Here is a 12,012-nt window from a genome sequence, read left to right on the forward strand (position 1 = left end):
ATATACAATCTTACAAGGGCATTGCTAGTCTTTTATTAGCTAGTCTGTATAAATAAGCTGACATCTCTTATTAGAGCTGATGTTGCATAGTTTGGATCGTGAAAAGTAGAAAGCAGGAAAGACGCCCATGTGATCCTCAGCAAAGATTTGTGAAGGAAAATATTGTTCTATATGAGTTTGTTTGTCACAACATGTTCTGCTGGAGAAATGTATGTACCCACTATGTTGAAGTTTTTTTTAAAGTTCTTTATATAATAGAATACCTATTAAATTAGCAGTTTTAGATTTTCCTGCTGCACCTATAACATGAGAGAATGGTGCTAAGCGTACAATGTAGGTGCTTTTATTAAGAGAAATAATTTTAGAAGTGTCTGCAGTCCTTTACTAGTAATGCAAAATCTATGAGTAAAAGTGTAGAACATTTCCTTTTTTTCTTGAGGGTTCTTCAGATGAATAATGTAGGAATACACAAATGTAAGGATTTAGAGTATGTCTGTATTGGTTTTCTCTTTTCCTCAGAATTTAGTAACTGAACACAGACTTCCTTAGCTGCTTCAAATCGTGTAATAAGTCCAGGGTTTTTATTCTCAGATAGATGAAGTGGTTCTTGGTTGCCTTGCTAATATATGGGGTGTCCCAAGACTAGGAAGTATTCTGAGACTATCCTCTCTGTTGAGAGATTATTTGTATGCCTTGTCTAAAGACCTTTTGTTCTGTCCACCAATAGATATTTGCTGCCTTACATCCATTGCCAGAGGGGCCCGGACGTCACATCCAACCTGGGGAGTCAACACCAGTCCAGCTTGCAGCCAAGTTGAAGATAACCAGCATCTAGGACCTCAGTGAAGGCGGAAGCACTGGGATGTGAAGTGTGTACCCCTGCCACTGTCTTGGGCGAAAGACGGGGGTCACAAATCAGAAAGGAGATGTCGTGGATCAAGTTTTTGATGCCCAGCTAGGAGTTAGAGACCGACAAGAACGGCAAGGAGGCTTTTGATGAGGTGACCCCTTTTGAAACGAGGGTTGCTTTGGAGATCCCAGCATCAGGCCTCTGAATCCTGGTCCCAAAGTGAATGCAAGTTTGCACCTTTTTGTTTGTTGATCAAGAGGTGCCTGGTCACACTAGATATAATGTTTGGCCCCAACAAAAGAGCAATGCACCAGCGTAGCAATACAGGAGTTAGGGAAGGACTTGAGTTTAGGGTACAGGTGCTGTGTCTATGGTGCCTGCTAGATTGAAGTGAAGAAAACTGGTTTACTGCCTGAGACTCTGGACAGGATTATTGAAAGACTTTTCTTCTCAAACTGGGCCATAATTGAGTTGTGAGTTTTTGCAGCTCCACCGTGGGAACAACAAGAGCCTGCCTGTGAGGCTCAAATGGACACAGGGCTCTGGCTGGTTGTACAGTGGCTTCAATTTCCCAAGGACTTCTTTTTGTTAGTAATGTACCCCTTTAGTCGTCCCATTTTTGAGGAGGAGCAGCCCTTTGCGGCTCCTCGTCCTAATTCCAATGGCCCTGTATGGCCCTTGTGGTCCCCTGGAGCCAGGATTGTTTTTGACTATATTAATTTATACTCTAGCCCTTATAAAAGGAACACTGGAAAAGTCTATTGAAAATGTTTTCTTACATAGAATTAGACTAACTGGTTCTAGGATTTGCTTTCTGCTTGGGGTTGAAAAATATTAATAATTCTGTTTGTAATAATAGTCATTACTCTCTCCTGCTATATGTACGTTAATTATGACCCAATGCTCTGTTCCCTTTGTACTCCTGCTTATACCTTATATATACCCGCTTAATGAAATGTTTAGAATGAAAAATGCCCACCTAGCAATGGATTAGGATATTGATGAATTTATGAGACTAAATGTGCAAAATATTTTCTATGTTCCTACTAGATCATAGGAATGTCTTTAGCTCATGCTAAAAGGACTATATGTTAAAGATTGCAGGAAACGCTGTTAGTATTAGCTGAAAGCCATTTTATTCTTGGCAGCCATCTTAGGTAGCCATGTGCTTGCCATGTTCTTTTTCCCTCTTCCAGAGCCCTGCACATGCTCAGAAAGGCCTAGCTGGAAGTATGCACCTGCTCCTAGTATAGAACTGTCAGGCTATTCTTACTGACATGTTCAGTTTATTCTCCCCTCTCACTTTGTTGAGCACGCAAATTCTGTATACCCATATTAGTAATTTGCATGCTTGTATGTGCCAGGACCTCCCCTTGGTTTTATGCTGACTATATAACCTATGCATATATAAGGCCCCTGTTCTCTGTGCTCCTTAGATTTCCTCCTACAGTGGCCTGAGGGTACTGTGTGACACAATCTCCCCCATGTGAGGTTAATAAATGCATTGTTTTTATATTACAGCTTACGTGCCAATTTCTTCTTTGTTGGTTTAAAGGACCAGGTGTATCAGTGAACCCCATAGAAGGTTTTTATTTCTTCAATACCATTGAGGGAATGACTCCTCGACAAAGGCAATAGGCTTGCCTTGTATATTAACGTGGTGACTCCTTAATAAAGCCTATAGGCCATCTTTATATATGTATACGTGTGAACCCTTAACAAAGCTAAAAGTCCTGTCTTATTTGAAATTACTCCGCACTTTATATAGTGAGATTTCATCTCGTATAGGTGGAGTGTATTGCGATTATGAGGTTCATGACTAACTCGTCGTGAAATTTGATTTGAGGGTGTCATCAACAGTATTTCCATCTACCTTTAATTTGTAATTTATTGTGAAGTATTTACTAGTGTCTGTGTAATAAATGTACTTTTCCTTTTTCAAAGAAAATGCACTGACTGTACAATAATTTATTGAGTGTTGTTTCTATGTACCATTGAATGGAAATCACTAGACCATTCCACTTCCCCTAAGTAGGCATTGATTGCTCTGATTCGCTACCCTGAAAGAGTCAAGTGCTACAATGAAGACTGGGTTCCCCCTAGAGAGACAATTGTGGGCCTATTACTTGTGCAGGACTCACAACCTGAACAACTAATAACCCAATTTTTTACTAGTAGCTATCTAATAGCCTTTGGCAAAAACAAATTGAGGACATTTCCTTGGTCACATCTTCGGGCCTTTATTGTTCTGGCCAAACCACTCCCCACCCCCACCTACACTCGCTCCCCCCACCGACACACACACTTTTATGTCTCTTAATGAAAGTTAATTCAGGTCTCCACTCAACATTGCTTCTCCACAATTTCGTCTAAAAACTGCCAATATCCTTCTCCAAGTCATTGCAGATATAGCAAACGTCTTCCTTGCATACTACACGCAGGGTGGAAACATGCTATGGTGAAAGCTATATTAAAGAAATCCAACCACGATATATGCTGCTTTGAGAATTTTCGACCTATCTCTCTAATTCCGGGACTAAGTAAAGTGCTTGAAAAATATGTCAACTCACACGTCTCGGACTTCCTAGAAGGCAACAACATCCTGCATCTAACCCAGTCAAATCATAGAATCGAAACCTCGCTTTTGGCAGTCTTGGAGGAGGCAAAAATGATACTGGATCTAGGAGGTACTATAGCCACCATCCTCCTTCGACACAGTGGACCAGAGCACCTTCATTAAGAGGATCCAGAATGCAGTAGTGTCAGGCCTGGCCCTTCAAGGGGTCAGCTTGTTTCTGGGGAATAGATCTTTTCAGGTCTTTGAGAAAGCATGCGCCTCAAACATCTTTCCGTTGAGATGCGGTGTCTTACAGGAGTCATCCTTGAGTCCCACATTGTTCAACCAAATCGATAAAGGTTGCACCGTTGCCGACACTGTCGATGAATGTTCCACTGGTGCCACTGTCGATGACCGACCCATTAATAACTTCGTCGACTACTCCGATGCTGATATGAAAGGTTTTGCCTTGTTCATCAATGACAGCACCATCAATGGGCACGTCGATATTTCTGATGATCAGATCTGACCAGATCTAACAGTCTGTCTTTTGGAAATTGGGGTTACTGATGAGCTTGAGGATCCTATTACCATCCGTGACGACACTGTAGATCAAGGGGATGATGATGAAGATGGTGATGAGCCAGAAAAGGGAGAAATACCTCATGACCAGGCTACAAATTTGGGAAGTGAATGGGATGAATATATTACTCCAATATCAGCCCTCCGAACGCTTTCAGCACCTAATTATCAGCCGGAGGATATAGGGTGTTTTCATGCTGTCAGGCCCTGAAGAAGAATCGTAAACCATGGCTACATTTATACTCCCTAACAATTGAGAAAACGAATGCCAAATTGGTTTGTTTATCTTTTGTACAAAACAGTTAGGATTAAGGCTGCCCTCAAGGTGCCTGAAATGTAAAAAAAAACGCGCTCAGCAGTTGTTGGAAAACTAAACAGCCAAGTGGTTGAAGAAACAATATGGTTACAATCCAAAATGTACATTCTAGAGTTTTGGTTACCTACGCAGTCGTAAAATCCCCAAAACACAGCCCAAGAGCTCGCTCGTGACATCGCAAACAACGTAACACATGACATAATCAATGACTTCAGAGATGCATCATCACATGGGACATGGCTTGCAAAGGATATGTGCGGATCAAGGACAGCCAGCAAATGTCCTCAGAGACATCCATGTTGGGCGAAGGCTGCAGTTCTAATTAACACATAATCTTACAACTTTGTCCTGAACATTCGCTATTTGCAAATGCTTATTTTGCCAAAAGCTTCTTTGTCAGTGAGAAAAATTCTTCGTCAGTCAGTAAGCTGCTTAACTTAACTTATTGGTGGGTGTGCCATGCGCCTGTTAGGTAATGTTCTCTTGGCAGGCAGAAGGGGGCACTGTGCCAGTCTTTGGCGTACCCATTGTCAAAGACGAATTCAAATCTTCTGTGTAAAACCCAGAAGTCTTTTTTCAGGCATGGAGTCACCTTCCCTAGTGAGCCCGCTGACTGCAAAATTCCTTAGTGTAAAAGTAGCTAACAGCATTTTTCTCAGATCTTAGTTATAGCCTCACTCAATGAACACTAAACATCTAGACCTGAATTATGCACCTGCCACACACATTTTGTGTCATTTTGTGCAAGCTTTTCACACTCCTGGATTACCCCTTTATTACAGAGTGGCATGTGTATGCTGGTGAGGCCTCTTCTGTATCTGCTTTACACAGACACATACTGGTTGCCCATTTAGTGTTGCCCAGGAAGCTCCTCTGGGAGTGACAGTTTGCGCTTTATAAATGCCACATTTCATTTCAATTCAGTGTGACACCTTATTGGCGGCAGATTTGGGTAGGACGTAGCTCCTTGCGAATGAACGAAACCTTGTCTGTGTGCCTGTGCCAAATGGTGCATGCACCTGTGCTATACTACATGTGCTGGTATGAATATTGGTAGAGAGATAAAAGGATGCCTCCATGCACGTTGTTAGACCTGGCATGCTTGGCAGGATTTCCTCTTAACTTTTTGCCTTCAGACCTCTTTTTACTGGCCCTAGGATTCTGTACACTTTACCACTGCTAACCAGTGCTAAAGTGCTTGTGCTCTTTCCCTAAAACATGGTAGCATTGGCTCATACGATACGTCCTTACTTACTTATAAGTCCCTAGTAAAGTGCACTACAAGTGCCCATGGTAGGCAAATTAAATGCTGTTAGTGGGCGAGCAGCACTGATTCTGCTACCCACTTAAGTAGCCCTTTAAACATTTCTCAGGTCTGCCATTGCGGAGCCAGTGTGAGCATTTTAAACTGCCATGTCTACCTGGTAAGACAATCCCTTTGCCAGGCCCAAACCTTCCTTTTCAATACATATTTGGCACCCTTAAGGTAGGCCCGGGACAGCTCCAAGGACAGGGTGCAGTGTATATAAAAGGTTGGACGTGCACCTTAAAGTTTTACTTGTACTGGTACTGAAAAACTCTTAAATTCGTTTTTCACTACTGCAAGGCCTATCTCTCCCATTGGATAACATTGGAGTTGGCTTATTACATTTTATAAATGTAATTTCCAAATGGAAAGAGATAACCCCTTCAAGTTTGGTGCCTCTAAAATCGCAATTTAAAATCCTAACTTAAGGGGAAGTTGGATTCTAAATTGCAGTTTTGAAAATGCCACTTTAAGATAGTTAAGCAAAATTAGAGACAGTGGAAAACCACTGTGTACGTGAAGCACAGCTGAGGACTAATAAAGTCTCTGAGAATATTTAGACAAACTCAAAAATCGTGAAATGTACTGTTTATGAATCCTTATCAGTAGTAAATATATTTCTTTTTTTTAAAAAAAGCAAAATAGTAAAACTTGATACAGTACAGAATTATTGTCATTCGCAACAGTTCAAGTTGTGTCAAAAATAATTTGAAACAATAGCACTTGTGCATGAACATAAACCAATGTGCAGCTTTTGTTGCAGAAAAAACAGTATAAATTTCAATTCCAATGCATTTCGGGTTCTGAATGAACCCTTCTTCAGGGGATATGCAATGTGCAAAATATAATTAGTTCTCCAGAACAAGGTTGTCCTCCTCACAGATCTACAACACAATATACAGAATTACAGTCAGAAGACTTAGAAGTATCTCATAAAAACATATACAGTAACACGAGAAATGCTAATAGGATTTGCACTCTGTGTTTAACGAGACGAGGATAAGAAAACAACTTAAATGCCCACGTGGCTTATAGTATAGTGCTGAAGACCAGACTCAACGTGTGCTCACTACAGTGTATGAAAACATGGGTGGACAATGTCAGCCTCACCCATGTGATACTCAAAAATCACGAATCAAATGCTGTGCTGTGTGTAACAAATTCAACAATGCAAAAAAGTGACATAGAGTACCCAAATATACTTTGCAACCTCATGCTTTCCCTGTGCTCATGAAGTCCAAACCATGCACTCACAGTTTACCCTGTCCAAATGTCAGAATCATGAAGATTATCAACGCAATGCAAGACTGAAAATGACACGAGTGTTAATAGTTAAAACTCATAAAGTTTCCCGTGACCTCGTGTTCAATGCTCTATTCCCCTTATATGAACCGCGTCTTACCCAAATCAAGCGTGGGGTCTAGCTGATACTTTGTAATCAGGATACCCAAAGGGTTAGTTAACTGCTGCGAAGTAAACATTAGATACCAAGTTAATACTGTGCTGACTTAAACAGCTTTCCAAACTCTGTGATAATCTTACGAAAAACTGCAACACTCACCAAAGTAAAGAGCCAGGAGGCGACTATCTCATGAGCAGATAGACGTGATGCGCATACGTAATCGAGCGCGCTCCATCCTGTTTTAAGAGGCGATCTGTATTTAAACGGCCAGAATACCAATGCAAGATCAACGGGTCATCCTGTGATCACGTGACACCTAAAACTTTATTAGTCGAAATGAAAGACAAATAATGTTGCACAGTATTAACTTGGTGAAACCAGTTGTGCAAGTGACTTAACCAGGGAAAAGTAAGTTGGCCATCAAGTTCCAATAACTCTCCAAGTCCTTGTCTATAAGATTTTAATTCTTCGGTGACCCAGAATCTAATCCAGAATAGTAAGGGTCTCAGTATGGCTAGGTGTTCCAAACTCTTAATACCAATATCATGAAACAAAGAAATCAAGAAAGTATTTTGGGGGAGGAATGTTAGCATCTAAATCCTTTTGTTTTCCCCAAAAATAATTTAATTCAAATTCTCCTCACTCCATAGTTTAGCCCCATAAAGGGCTGCTGCTTGGGCTTAAATGCTTTGTAAAATTCTGTATTTCATTTTTTTTCTGACAATATTAAATTTTTAGATCATGAAATTGCGTGTACCATGGTGGGTGTCTGTTTTTATGATGTTACTACTCATGGTATTACCAATTCAATTCACAAAGCTTTATTCGACAGTTTTGTCATAAAAGCACATATTACAATAACATCATACAATTTATAAATTAGCTAAAAATATTAAAATACAATTAAACCACTCTTTAACCATCGAATAAGTAATCACACGTATTACCTTTTTGATCTATTATTTATGTGTGGGATTTCTTTCAGGTGGACTTCATTGAAGTTCCAAATCATGAGTAAAAAAATAAAATAAAATAAATAGAATTTTACGGCCATTGTGTAACTCTTTTGAGAGAAGTAAGAGAGTAGGATATAGCTTTGCATGTGGTTTTGCCTTCAGTCACTGCTGGGAGATCTGGAACTTGGGTGTGCATGATCCTGAATTTGTTCATGCCCTCCTTCTAATGAGGAATGGTCTGCCTTTTAGCTGGAGGCATGCTTCATTATCTGTTCTAGTTGACAAGAGGTTGTTCTCGCATACCTGTGTTCCAGGTAGTTTAAGATGTTTCTTGCTTATGCTTGGATAGAGGTTCATAATTTAGATTCGGGAACAGAGATGGTGATTTTCCCTAACCATGCCTTCATGTAGAGTGGAATTATCAGCCTGAGTGACAGTCTAGATGGAAGATATTGTGTTGTGAGTTTCTGCATGTTGCTTGATTGAAGGTTGCATACATTGGTTAGCGGGATTATGGAGACATCAACGTGTGAAATAGTGGGGTTCATAACTGTATGAGTGAATGTGGGAGGTTGCCTCGATAAATGGAAATGTGTGGTAGGATGGATACATGCATGCATGGGTGATGGATATATGTATTTATGTGGCTGTATGGATGGGTAGATCCATGGACTATGAGGATGGATGTGGGTGGATAGTGTATAGACGGGTATGTGGATGTATTGCATGTGTGTATTGGTGGGTAGTTGGAGTTTGCAAAGCGTGAAGGTTTTCCTTCAACAATATTGTGATTTTTACATGTTTTTGTAAAAACTTTGCAGCCATCATGCTTTCACAATGTTGGTGAAGATTAAACAAAACATATAATAAGAGAACACATCCTCTCAACATAGATTTTAAGGAAACCCCAACAAAAATCACCATTAGTATGCAAATTCTCTGATCTCTGTTTTTGCCAACTGGCAAGTATAAACAGCAGAGTTTATTAATTGAGCAACAGGTCTGCAAGTAAAACGTCATTTTGCTCAGCCCTAACAATGACTATTTGAATGGCAATAGCTGCATAGGTAACTAGCTGACTGAATAAATGCATTAGTGATCTGTCAGATGGATTTATGCTTGAGTATGGGTTGATATGTGTGTTTGTCAATCAATCAATCAAACAGAATTTATAAAGTGCTGCTAATCACCCTTGAGGGTATCCAGGTGCTGAGACTCAAGCTGCCTGGGTGTAATCAGTTGAACAACAAGGTCTTGAGTCCCTGTCTGAATTCCTGAAGGGAGGGTGAGGTACAGAGGTGGAGGGGAAGGCTGTTCCAGGACTTTGCAGTGTGGTAGGAGAAGGAGCATCCACCACTGTTGCTTCAGCGGATGTGGGAGTGTCAGCAAGGGAGAGGGAGGCAGAGCTCAGGTGTCTGGAGGGTTTATGGAAGCTGAGAGGTGGTGGATGTATGCTGTTTTTTGATTGTGCTGGGGTTTGTAGGCATGGGTCAGCATCTTGAATTTGTATCTCTTGTGGACAAGGAGCCAGTGGAGTTTCTTTAGGTGAGGGGTGATGTGGGCCTGTTTGGGGAAGTTGAGGGTGAGTCTGACCACTGAGTTCTGTATGGTCTGCAATCTCTACAGGAGGTTTGTGGGAATTCCTATGAAGAATGTGTTGCCGTAGTTCAATCGGCTGGTGATGAGGGCTTGAGTGTCAGTGCATCTGGTGGTGAATGGGAGCCATTTGTAGATCTTTCAGAGCATGCGGAGAGTGAGGAATCAGCCGGGATGGGTCCATAAGATCATTGTTCTTCAGGTATTCTGTAAGTCGGCGGTTGATGTCCTTTTCTACGACTTTGGTGAGAAAGTAAAGCAGGAAGATGGGCCTGTAGTTCCTGAATTTGTATTCCTATTGCTCAATACATGTCAGGTCCTCTTGCATTCTAAATTCTCTTATTTGATGGAAAAAGCATAACAGTAGTCTAAGAAGTTTCCTGTTTCAATCTCTGAACTCCTCATATTACTATAGTAGGAGATTTCTCTTAGTAGAGCTTAAGAGCTTCCTGTCAATATTTACAAGCCCAAAAGCTCTCAAAAGCTGAATACATTGCACTCCACATCAGACATCTCTTCACCTCAAGGCCGTCTTTCTTGGCCACAAGTAATTTCTCCCTCCTTCTCCATTAGAAGGCTGTTTGAGAACAGCCAGACAATTCTTCTGCTATTTTCCATAAGAAGTACCAGGGAGGGTCTTTCCTAGCAGTTTACAAAGGATGACAGATTTGTTGAGCGTAAAAACGTGAGATTCTCCTCAAACAGACTTGTATAATGTAGTGTCTCCCTTTTGCCTCTCATGTGGGGTGGACAAGCAATGTTTAGGGGACGCTTTCTTTCTTTGTTGGTCAGAAATATTCATTAAATGCTCTACACACCCCTCATCTAAAACAAAATGTAAATTGATACTTGTATAGCGCACTACTCACCCGCAAGGGTCTCAAGGCGCTTGTACGAATACCGCTGTGGAACCCATCCTGGCTTTCCCTGTGAGGGGTCCACTCCTGGGCACCCCCAAGGTGGAGCCCAGGCATCCTTAGCGTTGTGGGGGCTGTTGTGGAGATTAAGCAAGCTATTGCCCAGAGTTGCAGAGTGGGACTCCATGATTGGAATAGGCACCGAGGCAAGAATTATCAGGTCCGTGAAATTTTGAGCCCCAGACCCGCCGAGGCGGGGAATTAAAGCCTAGCTCCTTGACCACACTACCACAAAAGAGAGCATTTAATATTATCTACTTTAGCATCTGTAATGCCTCTGGGGATCCATTGGACACTGTTCACACTATAACTTACTTTGGTATAATATGTACAATTTCTTACACCCACTATCTTTGGCTGGATTTGGATTGGTACATGCATCTATAAAAGTTCACTTAGCCTCAATTCCAGGATTCATGCAGTCCTCTCATTTTCCCTCTCTCTGTTCCACTAGGATAGTCAAACATTTCATGCAGGGGTTTTTTAGAGTTTTCCCTCCAGCAAGGGCTCCTCCGCCAGACTGGTATTTCATTGTGGTTCTCGGGCAGCTGATGATGCCACCATTCAAGCCCATTCACAGGACAAATCTCACATTTCCCACCTGGAAGGTCGCTCTGGTATTGGCTCTCATGTCTACTAGAAGCGTCAGTGAAATTCAGGCTATTACAATTCAGGAATATTTCCTGCATTTCACTGACGGCTATGTGCTTCTCAGAATCAACCCAATGTTCTTCCCCAAGGTTCCATCACAAATTTCTTTATGCATATATAGATACATTTTATAGATATACATTTATATGTTTATGGATATGTGCTCAACTGTTATCCACCATCTGCAAGGCTACTTTCACATGTTTATATATATTTAACAATAAAACTGCTTGCTATTCTGATTCAAGCATGTGAATCTATTAAATATTAAATGCTGGAGAAGAAAATTAGTTACATACCTGTAACTGTAGTTCTTCAGTATTGGTATCTTTCATAGATTCATGTGCACCCATAGAGGCTCCCCTCTCAGATTGGGATTATTTATTTCCATTTGTGCATGAAAATCTGAAGGACTCAGCCTCTGTTTGGAGTGTTCTAGAGGGTGCTATCACCTGATTAGTTTTAGTTCAAACTTGGTCCTTTTTTAAAAAGGACATAGATATGCTATTTAAATGACTTTGCATTGCCATTGTAGCCTGTGATAATATTGCATACTGCTTTACTATGGTACTGTTGGACTCCCACTTTGATGACGGGGAATGATTCAAGCATGCAAATCTATGAAAGATACCAATACTGGACACCTGCAGCTACAGGTCCCTAAGTCACTCATTTTCTTACTATTTTATATTCCTTTGACAAAGATCAGGAGCCATGCGCTTACCCGTGAAGTCCCATGTCTCCTCCTAAGAAATCAGGGTTTAAACCCTGTATGTTCTGCAATGGACAGATGTCCATTACAGACCCTCACACTGTCTGCCTCTGCAGCCATGGTTCGGCTCATGACTCCTGGACCTGCGAAGCCTGTCACAGTATTCA

At 41.1% G+C, this 12,012-nt stretch overlaps 1 protein-coding gene across 1 annotated transcript in view; it reads right to left on the reverse strand.

Annotated features, from left to right (window-relative positions):
* The window catches only part of KCNN4 (potassium calcium-activated channel subfamily N member 4), a 453,327-nt gene that overhangs the window by 204,147 nt on the left and 237,168 nt on the right, over nt 1-12,012 (reverse strand). The gene's annotated exons all lie outside the window — the stretch shown is intronic.

This window comes from Lissotriton vulgaris, chromosome 7, assembly GCF_964263255.1.
Source record: "Lissotriton vulgaris chromosome 7, aLisVul1.2, whole genome shotgun sequence".
In the NCBI taxonomy this organism is placed as follows: domain Eukaryota; kingdom Metazoa; phylum Chordata; class Amphibia; order Caudata; family Salamandridae; genus Lissotriton; species Lissotriton vulgaris.